This window comes from Crinia signifera, chromosome 1 (genome assembly GCF_055691185.1).
Source record: "Crinia signifera chromosome 1, ASM5569118v1, whole genome shotgun sequence".
Taxonomy (NCBI): Eukaryota; Metazoa; Chordata; class Amphibia; order Anura; family Myobatrachidae; genus Crinia; species Crinia signifera.
The window spans coordinates 223,626,376-223,644,837 of NC_139217.1; the positions used below are offsets into that span (position 1 = coordinate 223,626,376).

The following is an 18,462-nucleotide window of genomic DNA, read 5'->3' on the forward strand; positions in this document are numbered from 1 at the left end:
GACCCCAAGGACAACACACACTTTAGGGGAATGATTGTCTCTGTGCTGATAAAAGGTCTTAATGAAAATTTGAGTACCAGCATAGAAACCGTTTTCCCCAACTGGAGAGAGATGACAATAGGTACTTTAAGAAAATCTGCCATTAACCAAGACAAAAGAATTATGAAAGAGATGCAAACAAACGGTGTGCTTAAATTAATGGCAGTTAGCAGTCACGCTTTCAGTAATGCCCCAAACAAACACACACAATATACAACACCTCCTAAATACAGGCAGGAAGCAAACGGTGTGCTTCAACTGTGGTAAAGAGGGACACCTAGCCAGAAATTGCTGGACAGGGAACCATAGGAATAATAACACACATATACTGTAAGTGACTGGGAGACACACCGGAAGGAGACAGACAGGTCTGAACACATAGCCATAGCCCCATCTGTTAGCCAACGCCGCCCTAAGCGTGACACATATATGCAAACAGGGAGTAGAGCACACTTATATCCCACAACCAGGTAACATGACACAATATCTGAAGGAGGAGCCCCAGATACGGGTAAGTGTAATGGTTTAAAAAAAAAACTAAAGGTTTTTTTTTTTTTTTTTGCTTAGCCTCGCTAACAACATTTCCTCTAATCCATCTAAGGTAGCTAAAATTTACAGCATGAATACCGAGTTCCCTTTGAACTAAAGATGGGGTCACAGGATTAACGGCAACAATAGCCTCAATAGAAATCCATTTAAAAACAGACACGCTTTGTTCGCACGTAGCTAGGAGTAAAAGGTATTAGTTTACGGACATAGTACGTAAACTGCGCACTTCACTTATTGTTCATCTGGTTATATTAATATCGATATTGATAATGTTGTTTGTTAATACTAAATCCAAGAGTACCTCATTACAAGTTGGAGCTTCTACCGTTTGTGTAATAAACTGATCTTTAAGCTTAAGAACCCATTGCTTCTTGCTGTTTTACCTGTTTCGTTATCCCAATCAATGTCTGGTAAATTAAAATCCCCCATAATTAATACCTGACCCTGGTTGTCTCAAGAGACAAGGGAGTCCTTGGTCTGGTGGACGGATCTGGAGTCTCTGCAACTGGGGCATTCCCTCTGCTCGTGGGATTGGCTAGTTGTCACGACCGATGCCAGTCTCAGGGGCGGGAGGGCGGTAGTGCTGCACCTGAGGTTGCAGGGTCTGTGGTCCAAGGATGAATCCAAATTGCAGATCAAAATCTTAGGAGCTCTGGGCGGTTTGGAATATCCTTTTGCAGGTGGAGGATCTCCTGAAGGGATCACCTTTCCGCATGCAGTCAGACAATGTCTCCTCTCTGATTTTCCATGACAGGGCTGTGCTTCGAACAGTGCCTAAGTTCCTACCTAAATAGTGTCTAGTTTTCACTTGAACCAGGAGATTGTGCTCCCAGTGTTTTCCTCTCCTGAGGAGGCTAGAAATAGGGACAAGTTGAAGAATATGGACATTGTTCGCGCTTTGCGCATATGCGTTGAAAGAGTAAAGGATATATGCAAGATGGATTTGCATTTGGTATTGTATAACGTACATAAGAGAGGATGGCCTGCACCTAAGCAGACTATTGCTCAATGGTTAAGGTCGGTAATTGCCTTTGCATATACTAAGGTAGGTAGACCTATTCCTTCAAGGATTAACACCCATACCACCAGGTCGGTTGCTTCCTCTTGGGCTGTGTGTCATGGGGCTACAGCGGAGCAGTTGTGCAGGGCTGCAGTCATGAGAACTGTAAGCCTGAGCGTACCCTCCCAAAGGACCGGCTCTTGACCGTCCCTTGGTTGAGCTGTGTCACCAGGATGGACAAAAGAGAAAAGGGGATTTTTGTAAGAACTTACCATTCGAATCCCTTTCTCTGAGTCCATCCTGGTGACACCGCAATCCCTCCCTTACACTCAGTAAATTTATACCGTTCATGTGTTGTCATGTTATTGGTTATGTTAACTGTGCATATTAAAATGTTCAGGCGTTGTACTGTGTTCCAGTGTGCTTAACAAGTTGAACTGAGGAACTCTGGAATGCAGAAGGGAGGAGCCTGCCTCTCAAAAGCAGTCAGAATAGGTGCCTTGCTCCTGCGGACCCTACTACATCCCATGGTTGAGCTGTCACCAGGATGGACTCAGAGAAAAGGATTTGAACAGTAAGTTCTTACAAAAATCCCCTTTTTAGGTATATAAGTGAAAACAAAAGTGGAGTAGTAAGACTAAAGACAGAGTGGAAGTCTCCTTGACTACAATGTAATAGCAGATCATATTAATCATTATTTCTGCTCAGTATTCACTGCTGAAAGAGAGAGGAAGAGGCCACAGTTAAATTGCAAGTATATTCAAAAAGGATTACATTTAGAGAGGAGAAGTCTTAACAGAACTCTCAAAACTGTAAGTAGATAAATCAATGGGGCCAGATAGGATACATCCAAGGACACTAAAAGAGCTTAAAGGGGAGCTGATAAAACCATTAACAGAATTATTCAACCAGTCACTAGCTACTGGAGTAATCCCAGAGGACTGGGAAATAGCAAATGTAGTCCCACTGCACAAAAGTGGAAGCAAGGAAGAGGGAAGCAACTACCGAGCCTTACATCAGTAGTAAGGAAATTTATGGAAACACTCTTAAAACAAAGGGTTGTAGAATATCTCAAAACCGGCAATTTACAGGACCTTAAACAGCATGGGTTTAATGGGGGGAGATCATGTCAAACTAATCTTATTGACTTCATTGACTGGGTGACTAAAGTAATAGATCAAGGGGGGCTATAGATATAGCTTATCTAGACTTTAGTAAGGCTTTTGACACTGTCCCACATTGCAGACTGTCAAATAAACTTGAAAGCTTGGGATTGGATTCTAAAATGGTTTAATGGATAAGATCTTGGTTGTAGGACAGAAAACAGAGAGTTGTAGTAAATGGATTGCAGTCACAGAAGGGAAAGGTTACCAGTGGAGTACCCCAGGCATCTGTACTTTGACCAGTGCTTCTCCTTTGTTAGCCTTTGCTTTTTGATCTCCCATTATTTCTTTCTCTCCCGACTACTCCTTGTGTGTCTCACTACCGCTACACTCTATTCCATATCTTTATTCTCTCACTCTTGCTCTCACACACACCCATTTCCTACCTCCCCCAATAGGATTCATCATTGGTGTGTGTGTGTAGTTATTATTGGGTTTGGCACTTAGGTGGTGGGCTGCCTGTTCGCCTGTCCTGAGCCCCACAATTTCTGATGGCTGCCCTCTTCTCTCCTCTCCTGCACTACTATGGGAATTCTGTAAGGGGGGATAATGTGGCCAATGTGTAAGGGGCACTACTGGGAAAATGACGTGTAAGGGACATTATTGGGGGCACTGTGTAAATGTTGGGAAAAAAGGGGGACAAGGGATGGAACTAGGGCACTGGGCAAATCTGACTGAAATGGGAGAGAAGGTGTTTTCCAATCAACAAATAAGAGTGACAATATCTAGTAGCGTTGTGGAGGCGCTCCCTGGGAGTAGGGTAAGTCAGTAAAAAAATTTTTCCAAAGGAGGATAGAAGGAAATCTCCACGGGGCACTAGCCTTCTATGGCTAAAGATATAATAGTTAAAAGTAACTTTTAATGTTTTCCTAATTAAAAATGGTCCAAGATATGGGACCTATAAACCAGACAACAACATGAAGAAAATAAAACAAACATTAAAATATCTGTCCCACATAAATAAATACATTTGTGGGTAACAACCAATGATAAAACTAGAAAGCAATGAAATATATTATATATATACCCAATTGATTTTGACACCGTTACATTAGTTTAATACTTGGCAGCTTATTTTGGTTTTCTATCTGTACCAGTGACCAGAATATCTTACTCATCCTGGCATACAGAATTTTTGGAAAGCCATATATTTCACTGCTTTCTCGTTTTATCATTGGTTGTTAAGGTGGCCATACACATTACAATAATTGTATACAATATCGCATCTCATCACATCTCGGTTTTGCGATGAGATGAGATCTAGTACAGCACATAGGGTGACATTCTATGTGGTGAGATAAATGCGCGTTTTTTTTATCGCACCACTTCGCCCTTTTTAAAATCGCAAGATTGGCCTGTTTTTCGCATATTTAATGAGATGCGAAAAACGGGACAAATAGTGCGAATAGGTGCGAGGTGGTGCGATGTCTTTAGTCCTGAAAATGTGCGATTTTCATGTCTGAAAATCGCACGTTTGCAGGAAAGCGCAAATTAAAAAAAAAAACGAGCGCGGGGTCCCCCGCCAGAGTATAACCAGCCCCGGGCTCATTGAGCCGGTGCTGGTGACATAAAATCAGGGTCCCCGACAAATAGGGGTCACCTTGATTTAATGAAACCAGCACCAGGCTCAAGGTCCGGCGCTGGTTCCCAAAATACGGGGGACAAAATGACTAGGGGTCCCCCGTATTTTAAGAACCAGCACCGGACCCAACCAGCCAGCAGGGTAATGCCACAGCCGGGGGACACTTATTATATAAGGTCCCGCGGCCAAAGCATTATCCCCGTGGCTGGTCAGCATGGGCAGGGGTCCTGGGGAAGTGGGGACCCCCCCCAATGAAGGGGTCCCCCCCCTCCAGGACTTACCAGCCCATGCTGAAAGTCCGGGGCTGTCCCCGATGCCCCTGGGCGGTGGGCATCGGGCTGATGGATTGTGTAAAAAAAAGAAGATAAACTATTGTTTTCTACTGGCGAACTATGAGTCCCAGCAAGCCTACCCCGCATGCTGGGACTTGGAGAACCACAAGTCCCAGCATGCGGGGCATTAAAGGGCCCGCTGGCACTTGTAGTTCTACAGTACAAAAAATAGTTAAAAAAAACACACTGACACCCAGAAAAATAAAAGTTTAATACACACATAACACACACACACTGATACTTACCTACCTTGAGCCCGTAGGTCGGTCCCTGGGTCCGGGCTCCAGGGCTGAAGAGTCCGGTTCCGGGGCCTTGGTCCTGGTTCCGGGGCTGGTCCTGGGGTTCCGGGGCTCCAGGGCTGAAGAGTCCGGTTCCGGGGCCTTTGGTCCGGGGTCCAGGATCCAAAGAAGTCCACAGGGGTACCTGAGGAAGGAAATCCTACTCACCTGGTCCCCGGCGACAACATCGGCATCCTCTCCGGCAGAAGCGCTGCTCCCGGCTGCTGTGGTACCCGCTCTCGGACTGGAGAGGCGCAGAGATTTTCATCTTCCGCGCCTCTCCTCCGGATGATTCTATTGGCCGCCTAGCGGCCAATCAGGAGCCGACTTTCTCGGCTCCTGATTGGCCGGTAGGCGGCCAATGGAATCATTCTGAGAAGAGGCGCGGAAGATGAAACATCTCTGCGCCTCTTCAGTCCGAGAGCGGGTACCACAGCAGCCGGGAGCAGCGCTTCTGCCGGAGAGGATGCCGATGTCGTCGCCGGGGACCAGGTGAGTAGGATTTCCTTCCTCAGGTACCCCTGTGGACTTCATCGGATCCTGGACCCCGGACCAGCCCCGGAACCAGGACCAAGGCCCCGGAACCGGACTCTTCAGCCCTGGAGCCCCGGAACCCCAGGACCAGCCCCGGAACCAGGACCAAGGCCCCGGAACCGGACTCTTCAGCCCTGGAGCCCCGGAGCCCGGACCCAGGGACCGACCTACGGGCTCAAGGTAGGTAAGTATCAGTGTGTGTGTGTTATGTGTGTATTAAACTTTTATTTTTCTGGGTGTCAGTGTGTTTTTTTTAACTATTTTTTGTACTGTAGAACTACAAGTGCCAGCGGGCCCTTTAATGCCCCGCATGCTGGGACTTGTGGTTCTCCAAGTCCCAGCATGCGGGGTAGGCTTGCTGGGACTCATAGTTCGCCAGTAGAAAACAATAGTTTATCTTCTTTTTTTTACACAATCCATCAGCCCGATGCCCACCGCCCAGGGGCATCGGGGACAGCCCCGGACTTTCAGCATGGGCTGGTAAGTCCTGGAGGGGGGGGGGACCCCTTCATTGGGGGGGTCCCCACTTCCCCAGGACCCCTGCCCATGCTGACCAGCCACGGGGATAATGCTTTGGCCGCGGGACCTTATATAATAAGTGTCCCCCGGCTGTGGCATTACCCTGCTGGCTGGTTGGGTCCGGTGCTGGTTCTTAAAATACGGGGGACCCCTAGTCATTTTGTCCCCCGTATTTTGGGAACCAGCGCCGGACCTTGAGCCTGGTGCTGGTTTCATTAAATCAAGGGGACCCCTATTTGTCGGGGACCCTGATTTTATGTCACCAGCACCGGCTCAATGAGCCCGGGGCTGGTTATGCTCTGGCGGGGGACCCCGCGCTCGTTTTTTTTTTATTTTAACTGTTTATTTTATTTTTAACACCAGAACCCTGCACAGAACATTGCGATCTGTGCAGGGTTCTGGCTAATTCGCCCATCAGAACCTGGTCTGTTTTGTGGGCGAATTATAGACACACTTGATATAAATCGCATACCATTAAATATGCGATTTGTATACTTTTCCATGTGAAAACATCTGGATGCGATGTGCTGCGAAAAGCAGCCATCGCATTTCCAGTGTGTCCAACTTGTTGGCAAAAATCGCATTTTTTTCACATTTTCGGACCTCATTAAATATGCGAAAATGTAAAAAAATGCGATTTCGGCCGTTTTTGCGAAAAAATTCGCAAAAGTCTATTTATCTCACCCCATAGAATGTCACCCATACTTTTTGTACTAGATCTCATCTCATTGCAAAACCGAGATGGGATATTGTATACAATATTCTATACAATAATTGTAACATGTATGGCCACCTTAACTCACACATTTATTTATTTATTTATGTGTGACAGATATTTCAGTGTTTGTTTTGTTTTCTTCATGTTGTTCGTCTGGTTCATAGGTCCCAAATCTTGGACCATTTTTAATTAAAGAACCATTAAAAGTTACATTTATTTATTAACAGTTTCTTATATAGCGCACACATATTCCGCAGCGCTTTACAGAGTATAGTTGCTCATTCACATCAGTCCCTGCCCCAGTGGAGCTTACAATTTATATTCCCTACCACATGTACGTACACACACACAGACAGTCTAGGGTTAATATTTGTTGGAAGCTAATTGACCTACCAGTATATGTTTGGATTGTGGGAGGAAACCAGAGTAAACCCACGCAAACACAGGGAGAATATACAAATTCCGCACAGTTAGACCCATGGTGGGAATTGAACCCATGACTTCAACGCTGTGAGGCAGTAATGCTAACCATTACACCATCTGTGCTACCTTTAATGATTATATCTTTAGCTATAGAAGGCTATTGCCCCGCCCAGGGAGATTTCTTTCTATCCTAATTTGGATCATTTTTCTTACATTACTGGGGGCATAATATGCAATAGGCATAATGTGTAATGAGCATTACGGTGTGTAGCATATTGTGTAATGGGCACTACATATGTGGCATAATGTGTATTGGGCATTACAGTGTGTGAATGTGTAATTAGCATTACGGTGTGGTATAATGTGCAATGAGGTATAAATTTGAAGTTAACAAAACCATATATTTTGCACCTTTGCCCACAACTCGCTTGTTCCACCTCTGCACCCATACACACTGTAGCGATATTATCAAACACGGTTTCTTCCCTCAAAAACACGCATGGTGTCGCTAGTAATGTCGTGAGGTTTGATGTTGAGCGCATCAAGCCTAGGGGCATCACAAGCGCATATATCACACAAACACATTGAGCAATATGGGTCATATGCCAGTCCAATCCACCCATCCGGAAACTATATTGCTCTGTGTGTACTCAGGTCCGGAGCTACCAATAGGCAGCATTAGGCAGCTGCCTAGGGCGATGGGTGCTATATTGGTGGCAGTGGCATATTTTCTAAAAATCCCAGCATCAGTATTTAACACATTTATGCAGTATCTGGACTTCCATGAAGGCGCTGGTCCCCGCTGCTGCTGCCCGCCCCTCACCAGCCGTGCTAACCAGTCAGCGGCAGCAGCGGGGCCAATGTTCCCTCTAATTTTACGAAGGCTGTGTGCGGCAAAAGATTTTGGCTGTGCAACTTTGGAAGGAAATTTTAATTTTTGTGCGTCACTTATATATAACTGGAAAATGACGTTCAGCATTTGTGTTACTTCAAAATGATATTAAACATTCAAAACACAGCACACAATGTAGTTAATGAGTGAAACACACATTAATTGAGTCCACAACTGCAAAATGGGACCAGTGCTGCTTTGTGCGCTCTGTTGTAATGTCTGTGCGCATGCTCGTCAAGGTGTGTGCGCGCGCACGTGCGCACAGCTTAGAGGGAACACTGAGCGGGGCCCAGCTTCTCAACATCAGCGGCAGAAGCGGGGACCTGTACATGCACGGCAGCGGCGCTAACTAATCAGCGGCAAAAGCGGGGACCAGTACATGCACGGTAGCGGTGCTAACTAATCAGCGGAAGAAGCGGGGACCAGTGCATGCACGGCAGCGGCGGGGTACCAGCGTCCCCCCACCAGCGGGAGCAGTGCTAGCTGAAGGAACTAGCACCTCCCCACCAGTGGCAACGGTGACTTGGCCGGCGGCACCATTTACCTGAAAGTGAAGCAGGAACTGCCCCTGCCAACCAGGCCAGCAGTATGATGATGTTCCTACGTCCTGGTGGTGCAGGTCTCGGATACTGGCTGCCGTACTCCCTGGGGTAGTATTATGGGATACAAAACTGATAATTGCTGTGGCTGGGGAGGAGGTGATATACAGTTATGCAGCACATGGTTGTGTATACTGTATATAGATAGAGATGGATATATATCTATCTCTGGAGATATGGGGGTGGGGGTGGTGGGGGGGGCGTGCACTAGGCAGAAATTTTGCCTAGGGTGTCATAAAACCTTGCACCGACCCTGTGTGTACTCCGCTTTGGGTCATGTGTATAGGTAACAATGTAACAAAAGGCAGATTAAACATGCAATTAGCATAACCAAGAAAGAAAACCAATATGCTACTGCATTCGGTCTACTGCAAGAAAAAGCACCATAGGCCATATTCAAATGAAATAGGCGCCGATGGCAAATGATACATAACAATCTGAATATCAAACTGAAAAATACAAATTAACATGTAAACTAGCGGAGAAACGACGTGAGAGTAATGACCCTTAGTGTCAAACCTGTATGACAAAGTGGTAGCAGCGGCCGCTTCCTCCCCTGGTAGCGCCGATTCTCTTCCCGAACCTTTGACAGCCACCGTCCCTGTAACGTTACATAGGTTACCAGCAGCAACAGAAGGAGTTACCTGTTCCCTGCACAGGCAGCTGTCAGCGTATGCGGGGAACTCTACGTCACAGCTGCCGTTACAAGCGAAGCAACAAAGAATATAACACACAGAAGAAAGAAACGAGATGATAGCAATCGAGGGTGGAGCAGGGGGTGGTAGGAGGACGAGATCATCACACCCCTGCACCATTTGATTGGTCGATGGGTGTCACTGTATCATCCTAATATGGCGAAAGGTTATAGTAATTCCTTCGGTTAGCCGTATTTGATTCAATTATTTATTATCTGATTAACTGTGCAGATCTATTTTATATTTATTATTAGACGTTATTTGTATAGCACATACATATTATTCAGAGATTGACATCAATTATTGCTAGAGTGGAGTTTATAATCTACACAGTATACTGTACTCCCTGTCATTATACACGCACGCATACTCTCTAGACCTAACCATACTCGCTAGCGTTATTTTTTTCTTTTTGGAAGCCATTCAACCTATATTTCTCCATTAGCCACCCTAACCTCCACCCAGTGACTCCCCCTCACCATCCTTTCCCTCAGCCAGGGCCGGTGCTAGGGTGTCCGGCGCCCTCCTGCAAACCATACATTTTGCGCCCTTTCACATTGCCATTGCAACAAGCTGCAGCCCGATTGTTGGGAGCGTATGAAACATGGAGGATCTCGGGTGCATGTACATGTATGCATACACCATCTCAGTGATGTGTCCGCAAAATGTTGCAGGCACTAAAGGTGCCCATACATGCTGCGAAAATCGCATACGTTATGGGCTAGATCGCATCGCACGGCATGCATGCAATGTGTGTGCGATGCGATCCGAAAGCAGTACAAAAAGTACTGAGGGGGAAAGGAGGGGAGAGAAGGAGTAGATGGAAGAAGAGGGGAGGAGATAGAGGGGGCGGAGTGTTGAGGACTGGCAGCGGCACTGGCACAGCACAATGAGAAGAGGGCAGGAAGGGGAGGCGGCGCTGCTGCCTGTTCGTCATTTGATTGACAGCTGAGCAGGGAGCAATAGGTAGGGGGCGGATCCGGACATGACATGTCATCCAGGCATTCGCAGACAGCACTACATGCCTCAGCGCAAGTGTCCGTGAGGAAGAGGCGGCAGGTCGCAGGAGGAGGACAGTGTGTGCGCGGTGCAGGGAGCTCTTAATACTGCCGCCCGCTGTCAGACAGGCGCTGCGGGTGGCGTGCAGGAGGCAGTGACAGTGAGGGCTGAGGCAGCTTTAGCAGAGCAGGGAGGGAGACAGCGCCTTTTCAGCATGGCGCCTCCCTGCTTTGCAGGAGCTGCTGAGTGGGTAGCGCCGGCCCTGCCCTCAGCCACCCTGTATTTCTCTCCCTCAGCATCCCTGTATCGGTATACGGTCATTAAGATCAACATGCACCGGCCCTGTGGTCAACAGGGCTTAGGTCGACACATGATAAAGGTTGACATGGCTATGGTCGACATGGTCAAAATGTTGACAAGCATTAGGTCGACAATGGGATAGTTGACATGGACATCGTATCGGTGCACCGCGTCCCCCCGCATGGCTCAATGTGCTCGTCATGCTTTGTGTACAGTGCCTCACTATGCTCTGCACACTATTCTATTCTCCCTCTATGCCTATAGTGAATCTTAGGGCATGAAATACCGCCTGTTGGCACAAACAAAGATGAAAAACTCATGTCGACCTTCCCATTGTCGACATAATGCATGTGTCTACCTTTTGACCCTGCCAACCTTAGCAATGTTGACCTTTTCATGCGTCAACCTAAACCTTCTGTGGTCGACACAATGCATGTCTACCATAATAGTGTTGACCTAACAACCGTATACCGAACTGCTGGACCAAATTGCTCTATCACAATGAGGAGCACAGAAAACGTGTCTGCACATTTTGTATGCAGTGTGGATATCGTTGCATTTGCAACTGGTCCCAAAAGGAAGCTCCCCAATATACCCAGAAGCCTACTGGAATTTGATTGTGAATAGGGCAGCCTAATTGGTCAGAAGGGTCATATGACAAAAACAAGATTTCAGCGCCTATAGATTTTCCCAGCCGGAGCCGACCCCACCAAGATCAGAAAAACATCAGGCAGTCCCCACCATCAGAGCCGGCCCTAGCCTAAATGATGCCCTAGGCAAGATTTTGGCTGGTGCCCCCTAGCACCGCCACTAGTTCCGCCTCTGACACTGCTCCCCTTTCCCAGCACCATCAACCCTCATCATAGCAGTCATCATTTTGGTGCTCCTACCTGCAATATTTTAAATAGAAACAGTGCACACATTTGGTGCGCAGCCCAAATAGGGGTGCGTTCTTGCTGGGAAGGGGCATGGCCACACAATTTTACCCGAAATTCAAATTATGCCACACAGTAGTGCAACTTTATTCACATTATATCATGTGAGAGTGTCCCTTATTCATGTTACATCACATTGTAGTACCACTTTACCTTATATACATTACTCATCAAATTATACCCTTAGAAAAAAATCCTGAGAAAATATTGTATTTTAACCACCTCCATGGCCACACTGCAACCCAGCACAAAGCAGTGTGTGCTGGGCAGAGGAGAAGAGCTGCAGCTGCTGCTGTCACTTAAGGGGAGGGGGCCCAGGGCCCCCACTGGGCCCTCCCATCAGGCTTTGGCCTGGGTAATTTGTACCCCCTACCCCTTTCTCTCGGCACCCCTGATAATACCACACAGTAATGCACCTTACACATGACACACATTATTTATGTCCTTATAACCGTAATGCCCCTTACACATTATGCCAACCTTTATTAATGCCCTTCATACACATGACACACATAATGCCCCTTACACATGTTTCACATTATTAATGCCCTTATACACATGACACACAAAATGCCCATTACACATGTCGCACATTATTAATGCCCTTATACACATGACACACATAATGCTTGTTACACATATGTCGCACATTATTAATGCATTTATACATGACACACATAATGCCCCTTACACATATGCCGAACACTATTGCACAACCAACCCACCCGCAGACCGCACTCGCACAGCCGCTAACACTGTGACCTCTGCCTCTGATTGGATACAGATGTTTCCTCATACATCTTGTCTCAATAGGCCATGCAGCTCCTGGCCAGTTCTGCTAACGTTGGGTGCCTTTTTTGCTGAAAATTCGTCTTATTTGCATTGTTATGACCAGCACACACAAGGAGCTTCCGATGATTAAAATGATATGCGGCATGCCTATATTTTGTGTGCGACTGTGGCTGTACCTGCATACGGAATGCTATGTTACAGTGATTTCCATGAATACACTATTTCATATGCAGATACAGCCTCGCTCACACAGAATATAGGCATGCTGCATATCATTTTAATCAGCAGAAGCTGCTGATGCCCCTAGGAATTCCAAATGCCCTAGGCAATTGCCTAGTGTGCCTATGCCTAAGGCCGGCCCTGCCCACCATAGCACACGCAGGGCCATCTTAACAATATTATGGGCCCCTGGGCAAAGCAGTGCAGTGGTGCCCCTCAGTGGCAGAACTTGTGTACGGTGAGACCAGGTTCCAAAATATCATTTCTGCTCCCCTCCTCCATCCAGTGCTGGCGACAGGGGGGAGGTCAAGGGGGACAAGTGTGCCGGGCCCCAGAGCTTCCATACCCCGACACTTCTGCCGCCTGTACTAGCAGGCCTGTGAGTGACTCTAGCGCCCCAGCCACTGAGTCCGAATGACTCACTGTGTGTCACTGCTGTCTTCTGTGTGTGCACCCTGCCACTTGGTGCTCAGAGACGTCTACTCTGTGTGTGCGTACATTCGATGGCACTCTGGCCTCAGTCTCTGTCTCCTGTACTTTTACTGCGCATGCGCAGGTCATCTGTTCCACTCCCTGCAAAAGACCTGCCCTTCCTCCTCATAGTGCTTAGCATTCTTTTGTGAAAGTGACAGGCCAGCAGCAGCCGGGAGCCAGCAGGAAGCAGCAGCCGGGAGCCAGCAGGAAGCAGCAGCTGGGAGCCAGGCCAGCAGGACTGAAAACGAGAGAAGTCTGCACCTGAAATCAGGATCTGGAGCAGTGAAAGGTTAAGGCCCAGATGTATCAAGCTTCAAAAAGTGATAAAGTGGAGAGTAATAAACAGCCAGCCAATCAGTTCCCATCTGACATTTCACAGTCTGAGTTTGAAAAATGACAGGTAGAAGCTGATTGGCTGGTTGTTTATCACTCTCCACTTTATCGCTTTTTTATCCATCTGGGCCTAAATGATGCTCATGCAGAAGAGTGTTGTGTATATTTGGGATTAGGTGGGGGGCCCCAGAAATACCATTGTACAGGGCCCCAAGTTTTTTGTTGCCAGCCCTGCCTCCACCCCAACCAAGTTCACAATATGCAACACAACAGTAGGTGATAAGGAGAGGCAGAGGTTGGCAAGGGAAGGCAGAATGTGAAAGGAAGAGGGTGACAGGGGCAGCAGTTGACCCCTTAGTCCTCAGGGGCCTTGGTGCTCTGCACCTGCTACACCAATGGTGGTTCTCCCTATGGTGGTTCTCCCTGGTATAAAATCAATTCCACCAGCACACTCCGCTCTACCGTTTGTCCGGGGATATATATAGTGATACTTCTAGGGGCAGGACAGGACACTGGGGTACTAGTTTTATACTGCACAGGAATACAGAATGTGGCTTGCAGGGAGGGACTTTGGAATACAGACTAAGGCACACAGGGAGGGGCACAGGAATACAGATAGGGGTACCCAGGAGGTATCCGGACTATTTGTCTACAACAAGAAGATAGACATCCATTAGGTCGACACCATTAGTTCGACAACTCAATAGGTCGACATGCCATTAGGTCGACATAACATTAGGTCGACATGTTATTAGGTTGACATTTCATTAGGTCAACACTGCCATTAGGTCGACAGTGTCTAGGTCGACAGTCAAAAGGTCAACATGGGGTTTTCACTGTTTTTTTAGCCGACATGTGCTGACAGGCGGTATTTCATGCCCTACCATCCACTAGGGTGCGAGAAAAAAATAGTGTGCCGAGCGCAGCGAGGCACCGTGCCCGAAGCATTGCGAGCAAAGCGAGGGACTGCGGTTCACTTCAAACTGTGTCCATGTTGACTGTGTCGACATTTGGGTAAAAAAAATGGAAAAACCCCATGTCGACCTTTTTACTGTGGACCTAATGGCAGTGTCGACCTAATGGCATGTCGACCTATTGAGTTGTCAAACTAATGGTGTCGACCTAATGGCTGTCTATCTTCTTGTTGTAGACAAATGGTCCCGCATCCATGAGGAACAAGTTCCCTGACCACTGCCTAATGTGTATTCATCCGCCTCTTCCTGGGTGGATGCGGGACCATTTGTCTACAACAAGAAGATAGACAGCCATTAGGTCAAAATGTTTTGCTGGTTACCCAGCAGGTGCACAGGTGTACTAATTACTCACAGACACATTTTATAAGGTCCGCAGGTGGAGTTAATTATTTCACTTGTGAGGAGACCTGCAAAACATGCACTGCGTGGGGTAATGAGGACCGAGTTCCCTGACCACTGCATTAGGGTATGCAGGGAGGGACACAGGAATACAGAGTGGGGTACTTGTATAGAAGGTGCTTCTGCTGGGCACTGGCAGGAAGCTACAGAGGTGTCCCATCAGTGTTTAGTGTGCGAATGTCCCACATTCCTAATGCCGCAAACCACTCCCCAAGCACTATATATATATATATATATATAGTGGTCAAAGTGGGCCGGTATACAATGGTATGGTATACCGGCACTTCTCTACTGCTATTGCTACAGGGTTCGCAAATATGCGCTATAGCGCATATTTTACCTACAAATGCCGGCCAGGGACTCACCTTCTAAAAACAAGTGGGTCCCCTGGGACGCGGTCCGTGCAGATTGGTCGGCGGACAGTGAGTGGTAGGATGGGGAATGGCTCCTGGGCGGATCTAACTGTGGTGGCAGCGGAGGATGATTGCAGGCACGCAGCAGCGCAGGAGGTACTGGTGTGGAGGGGGAGCTGCAGACCACCTGTCGGAGGCTCCATCAGCCTTCATTAGCAGCAGCAGCTTCCCGCAGACCTCCGGCTCCTTTTCTCCGCTGCCCCAGCAAGGAGCCGGAGGTCTGCGGGAAGCTGCTTCTGCTAATTAATCACTGCACTGAAGCAGCAGTGCGGGAACAAGCACTTCTGCTTTAGTGCGGTGATGAATAGTAGATGCTAGGGCTGAGGTTGCAGAGACGAGCTGGAGGTCTGTGGGAAGGGAAGGGTCTTGTGGCATGCTGATGATTATAATAATAGGGTGATCATAACCTGTGCTAAAAAATGAATAAACTGAGTATGCAAATGAGTGCACTGAAACTGGTATATTCTAGTGCAGTGGTCTCCAACCTTTTTCGGGGCGGGAGCTACTCGCGACAAAATAAACCGCCCGAAGAGCTACTAAATTAAATTATTTTTAAAAATCTGCATAATATCCAAAATGCCCTTTACACATTATGCCACACACCGTCATGCCCCTGACACCTTATGCTACACACTGCAATGCCCCAGACACAATATGCCACACACTGCTATGTCCAATATGTCACAAACATACCTCCCAACACGAGGCAGAGGAGAGGAGACCCAAAATTAGAGGGTTCACCTACTACCGTGGAACTCCTGCGAGGCTACATCGCCCATTTTTTCCAATATGAGGGCATGGTCAGCTCTCTAAGAGCTGTAGCCACATGGGGTGCGGCCATGGAAAATGGAGGTGTGATACACATATGCCCCCAATAGTACAGTGCCAGATACACATGACCCCAATAGTGCAGTCCGTTATGCCCATTATACCTATGCCGCATACTGTGATGCCCATTATAAATATGCCCCGCACCGTGATGTTCCATTATACATATGCCCCACACCTGGATGCTCATTATACATAAGCCACACGCATGATGCCCATTATACATATGCCCATTATACAGTACATATGCCCCACAATGTGACGCTCCATTATGCAAACGTCCCACAGCGTGATGCTCCATTAAACATATGCCACACACAGTGATACTCCATTATACATATGCCACACGCATGATGCCCATTATACATATGCCACACGCATGATGCCCATTATACATATGCCACACACATGATGCCCATTGTACATATGCCCCAAGACGTGATGCTCCATTATACATATGCCCATTATACAGTACATATGCCCCACAATGTGACGCTCCATTATGCAATCGTCCCACAGCGTGATGCTCCATTAAACATATGCCACACACAGTGATGCTCCATTAAACATATGCCACACACCGTGATGCTCCATTATGCATATGCCACACACATGATGCCCATTATACATATGTCACACACCGTGATGCTCCATTAAACATATGCCACACACCGTGATGCTCCATTAAACATATGTCACACACATGATTCTCCATTATACATATGCCACACATGATGCCCATTATACATATGCCACACACTTGATGCCCATTCTACATATGCCCATTATACATATGCCCCACAACGTGATGCCCCATTATACATATGCCCCACACATGATGCCCATTATACATATGCCCATTATACATATGCCCCACAACGTGATGCCCCATTATACATATGCCCCACACATGATGCCCATTGTACATATGCCCCACACATGATGCCCATTATACATATGCCCCAAACATGATGCCCATTATACACATGTCCCACACATGATGCCCATTATACAACAGTGAAAGCTGTATGCGGATGGGAGTCACAGGCAAATGCGCACTGCAGAGTTTAAAAAAAACAGCAAAGTGACAGTTACCAGTTTCGGGAGGTGGTGACGGCAACGGCATGGGGGTGAAGGCATGTAATCTCCTGCTGGGAAGTCACCTCACGCCCCATGATCGTGGAGCGTCAGGAAGTCACTTTCTGACCTCCTGCCTCCAAGCGAGGAACCAGTACACGCCGGCAGGAGGTCACTATCTTGCGCATTTGACCTCCTGCCGCAAAGTGACGCCGCAAGCTACCGCAAAACACCCGGAGAGCTACCCGTCGCTCACGAGCGACGGGTTGGCGATCCCTGTTCTAGTGTATATGAGCCAGTATAACAATGTTCTTATGTAAAAGATCAGTGGGACAGGTGGTATTGTGAGACCCCCACACATCCTCGGCTGCAACCTCTGCCGGGCCCATGACTCCCTAATAGTGGGAGGAGACTTTGTTGATGATGCGATATGAGTGGTAGATGTGCACATGTTCTCCAACACGTGTTGGCTTCCATTTATTAGGGTGTAGGGTAAAAAGATATTATCTATCTGTTGCAATAATTAGATTATACAAGCCCTAGCACTCAATGGTTCCTCCCCCCCCCCCCCCCCCCAGCAAGTTTAGACAAACGTTACGGTGTGAGGCATAATATGTACTGGACATTATGGTATGTGGCATGTTGTGTAATGGGCATAACAGTGTGTGGCATAATGCGGAATCCTGGCAGAGTGTGTCAAAATGGCTCTAGCTGGTGAAGTGTGTGGTACTAATGTGTGGTGTAAAGTGAATTGGTACAATTATGTGGCCACAAAGTCTGTCCCTGTTTACGGGTTATGTCTTTTCTAGTATATTATTATTATTTTATTTAGAAGGCACCACAAGTGTTTTGCAGGGCTGCACAAAGGAGCATATGTGAGTGGCCCAATTGATACTTCCCCACTCCCTCAACCCACAAAAGCCACAGTTAGGGGTTATATTTGTTTACCCCAAGAAATAGGATCGGGCCAGCCCTCAGCTCAGGGTATATGCCATGTGGGGAGAGGAGGAGACATCTGTATGTGTCTTGCGAGGGGAAAGGAGGTCTTATTCCGTTGGGACCCAGAAAAGGTCAGGTAGGACCCCGATTTTTGTAAGTGAGGGATCCCGTGGACCCACAATTTTTGGGGGTTTTCGCGATCATTGTACTATACTGTATGTAGCTTTGTGGGATGTAGCACCAGCCGGGGGAAGGCAGGCGGCCAGGCAGTGTGGCGAGCTAGCCGGCGCCAGGATGGTACACTCTGGGTCAGCTGGCAGGGTTCGCAAAGTATTTTACCCGCTTTTGAGCAGCAGGGACTCAGTTTTTGTTTCTGCCTAAGTCCCCTGGGACGCGCTCCGGTTGCATCAGTATGTGCGCTGTGTAATTGTAGCTAGGCTAGGGCGGAGGTATCTGT

General features: G+C 47.5%; 1 protein-coding gene across 6 annotated transcripts in view; it reads right to left on the reverse strand.

Annotated features, from left to right (window-relative positions):
* Positions 1-9,399, reverse strand: part of MPND (MPN domain containing) — a 114,419-nt gene extending 105,020 nt beyond the window's left edge. For 5 of the 6 annotated variants that reach the window (XM_083179330.1, XM_083179327.1, XM_083179329.1 and 2 more), the window contains exon 1: positions 9,148-9,399. The gene's annotated coding sequence lies outside the window, so the exon portion shown is untranslated. The remainder of the gene's footprint in view (positions 1-9,147) is intronic. The other variant, XM_083179326.1, reaches the window with a different exon arrangement.
* Positions 9,400-18,462: the final 9,063 nt, after the last annotated feature.